This window comes from Centruroides sculpturatus, unplaced genomic scaffold (assembly GCF_000671375.1).
Source record: "Centruroides sculpturatus isolate CEXI.00-Female unplaced genomic scaffold, Cexi_2.0 scaffold2258, whole genome shotgun sequence".
Lineage (NCBI taxonomy): Eukaryota > Metazoa > Arthropoda > Arachnida > Scorpiones > Buthidae > Centruroides > Centruroides sculpturatus.
In genome coordinates, this window is record NW_019386459.1 from 52,606 (window position 1) to 56,372 (window position 3,767).

Here is a 3,767-nt window from a genome sequence, read left to right on the forward strand (position 1 = left end):
CCCCCCCGCGTTGGAATTTCGAAAAATCCTTTCTTAGTGTGCGTTTCCATGACGTACCCTAACTGTGTACCAAATTTCACCTCTTTAGGTTAAGCGGTTTGCTCTGGGCGATGATGAATCAGTGAATGAATGAGTGAGTCAGTCAGGACAAGCAATTTTATATATTTAGATATAAATGGACGTGTGTGTCCCTATATTTCACTTTTCCGCCAAAACTACAGATCGCACGTGAATGGTGTCTGTATGTTGTAGTAGCCCCAAGTCTCCATTCGTGCACCAGGGGGTTGCGTCTGGATAGCTGTAAGGGTGCGGGAGATATGGGGCTGAAAGTGGTTGAAAGTGGCTTTCTATTTCGAATGTTTTGTTCGAATTTTATGTTCGAACAAATTCGAATATTGGTTCGATTATAGAACGATTGTAAACGTTCCAGAAACGTTGAAAAGAGTTCATTTGACTGGACGTGAACAGACGTTCAGAAATAGAATCGGGACCAGGTCTCTAATTAGTCTGGAAACGGGAGACCTAATTCTTGCATTCTGTGAAAACGGGTAAGATTGGCTATAAACTAATTATCTGAATCTTCACTATCGTTACTTTTTTCCCACAAATAAAAACCCAGCGAATCGGGTCCTTGCAGCTAGTTTATATTATAAAATCATATTTTCTAGACACTGATATCAATAAATTAAACAAACTTCTCTGTGTCAGTTGTCCGTGCTAGCTAGATCTAGACATCAACACACGAACAGGTTGCGTATAAATGGTTAATTATGTCATAGTTCTCACCCCTCAAAAATAGTATAAAGAGGGCTTGGACGCAGTCCACAAGGCGGACACCTCCAGGGCGGACATCGACTGCCACATCTACTGACCAATACCGCCATAACTGCCGTGACGATCCAGGAACGTTTTTACCAACGACCCATATTACGGATCGGGAACTTAGAGGTATTTTTTTTTTTGGATATCTATTTGTATACTCTCTGCGAAATGTCTCTCTCGTCTCTTAACTCAGACAATACAGATTAGATGTTTCATATGAAGGACAAATCATTGTCGCGACGTAGAATAAAATTTTTGTAGATCTTCACCTTAGCCTTTGATATGTACAATTTTATAGTTGTTTATTAAATGTGTTATTCTTGTTCAACCTGTGTATATATTTGGGAACCTGTCAACTTACTCATTAACCTTCCCACTCATTTTATTTTGCCCTTCTATAAAGCCATCCTCTGATAGAGCCGCCGGTAAGTGGGGACAACTAACCCCCTCGGTTCTCACACTAATATAGAATTATATTTTAGTTATAATTGTAATTAGTGATTGCATTTCCGTTATTTCGGTTAAAAAAAACCCTTTAATTAAATCGATAATTATTTTCCTAAAATTTCCACGGGAAATACTCGTGGGAAGCAGATTTCTTTTTTGTTTCCCCCATACCATAGTAAATAAATAGTGCAGGTGGTGACGGGCCATTCCATTTGTAATTTAAGGTTATTAGAAGGAATTTTCTAGTCTTTTTATAACTTGATTGCTTGTATTATACTCCAAAAACGGGTCATAATTTTAGAGTATAATATAGGAAAATAGCCCAGAAAATTGAACAAAATTACACGAAATATCCAATAATGTTAACAAAAATATATTTTTGAATGGAATTGTAAAAATAAGCAAGCACTAATCAGAAAATGAAAACAAATCATGCCCTGCGGATGTCACTAAAATTAGTTCAAACTCAGATTCTGGTGAGAGCTGTTCATTGCTTACTACACTATCAACTTCTCATGTCACAATAGAAAAGTCAAATTTAACAATGAAAAAGAAACTGGACTCATTCATTTAACATAAAACGAACGTAGATACTGATAACAGTAATATAAATAAGTTTAAAAGTGATAGATATATTTATTAGAACAAAAAAAATACAAGGAACGTATTTTTAATTAAGCTTGTTTTCGTGGTGGAGCGGCGCATTGAACGGGGGTGAGTGTTTCCTGATAAATTATTTTTCTGCGAAAAATTCGCTGAACTTTGCAGACATCGTTACTATGAATATAATTTTTATGGCCGTTAAATAATAAATTGTTTTTAGTAGGTTTGCTGCTGGTTTAAACTCAACGGTTTGTGCAATATCCGCTATTGTTCTAGATTCGACCAATCCTGTCGAGACACGAGTCGGCGATGACGTTTTACCGTATTTTACGAGTTTCTTTTAGCGTATTTATACGAGTACTGTCTCGATTTTTTTGCACCTATATACGAATCCGCATTATACGAACCCGTTTTATAGTGGGTCTACTGTAATTCAGTTTCGTTTTAAATCATTTGTCAATACAAATTTACCGGTAAATCACTGATTAACTGGTAATCCCGAATAGAATTAGCTAATTACCGGTAACATAATACCCGGTAAATGTGCAATTACTTATTGTAATTATGTTTCAAGAATAATTATTAAATGGCCTTACTTATATTTTCACGTACTCGAAAAACGAAACGAACTGAACCGTAAGAACTTCTGCAGCATAACGAAATTATACAAACATGTAATATAAAGTATATTTAAAATATGAATTCGAACTCGAAATTACCCTATTTAGTTTTATTTCTTACCTTAAAATAAATCAAGAGGGAATGAATAACCAGACTACGCCATTCGACATATTTGTTTCAACTGTTGCGTGGACGACGTGGTTCGGTTTTGTGACGTAATCAGAAAAAATAATTCTTTATATTTGTAGGAATAATATATTATAACACATTTCAATTTGATTATTTTTTCTTCATATCAGCTGTAATTTCGTGTAATTCGTAATTTTTGTGCTACACTTAGCAATGCTTCACAGTACTTGCGTACAACCACCGAAACTAATGTATTAATTACACGTGTTTGCTTTGTAAAATGACTCACTTGCCTATGATCTTTCTACTTTTATTGAATTTCCGATGACGAAATATTGCTGAAATATTTTCAATGGAATGGTGCATATTAAATTCTATTTAATTTACTTCCCTGGCGTTTGTATATAATAGAGGGATCGGTCGAAAAACATCACCCCAAAGATTTCTACATTTTGGGGGACTGGGGAGACTTTGACATATCCAGAAATGAAAAATAAATAAATAAATATAACTTGGAAGTGTTTCTGTGTGTATCAATGTTAGTGTGTGTGGTGAACATGATTTTGTTTGTTCACCTTAAAGCTTAATTGATTACTTATTGATATGCCTTATCTAGTTGCTGGGAGGTTTGTGTATCGAAGCTATCGGACTTTAATGATTATATGTCCAGCAGATCACGTGTCGTCTGGAGTGGCTCCGACCTTGATGGAGATTTTACTGGTTATTAGGATTTACAGTTTTTTTAAAATACAAAACTCATCCCTATCTTGAGAATTAAGTTTTTGCCATTTAATAATACTTAATTAATAATGTAAGAGTTTTCATGAAATATCATAACAGATGGTTCCACGCACAATTTCTAATTATTTTGGCAAAAAAGTTAGGCACATCTTTGCTGGATTGTTTATTACACACGTTAATATGCTTTAATTACATTAAATATTTATTAATACGCGTGAGTGACAATTACTGTACAGGGAATACAGTTGAGAGAAAACGCAAAAATGAATAATTAAATGTATTTAGTTATATGCAATTAAACAGTTAAATGTAATATTGTTACTTCACTTAATCAAGCAGAAATAACTCGGCTGCACAAAGTACAACAGTCGTGTGATAAGCAGATAAACAGATTTTTTTACGTT

At 34.5% G+C, this 3,767-nt stretch overlaps 1 protein-coding gene across 5 annotated transcripts in view; it reads right to left on the reverse strand.

Moving 5' to 3' along the window:
* Window positions 1-2,668, reverse strand: part of LOC111615041 (NACHT, LRR and PYD domains-containing protein 10-like) — an 8,267-nt gene extending 5,599 nt beyond the window's left edge. For 3 of the 5 annotated variants that reach the window (XM_023356415.1, XM_023356413.1, XM_023356414.1), the window contains exon 1: window positions 2,614-2,668. The gene's annotated coding sequence lies outside the window, so the exon portion shown is untranslated. Of the gene's footprint in view, window positions 1-2,468; window positions 2,480-2,613 lie in introns of those variants that run through there. The other 2 variants (XM_023356416.1, XM_023356417.1) reach the window with 2 other exon arrangements.
* Between the last annotated feature and the right edge of the window lie 1,099 nt (window positions 2,669-3,767).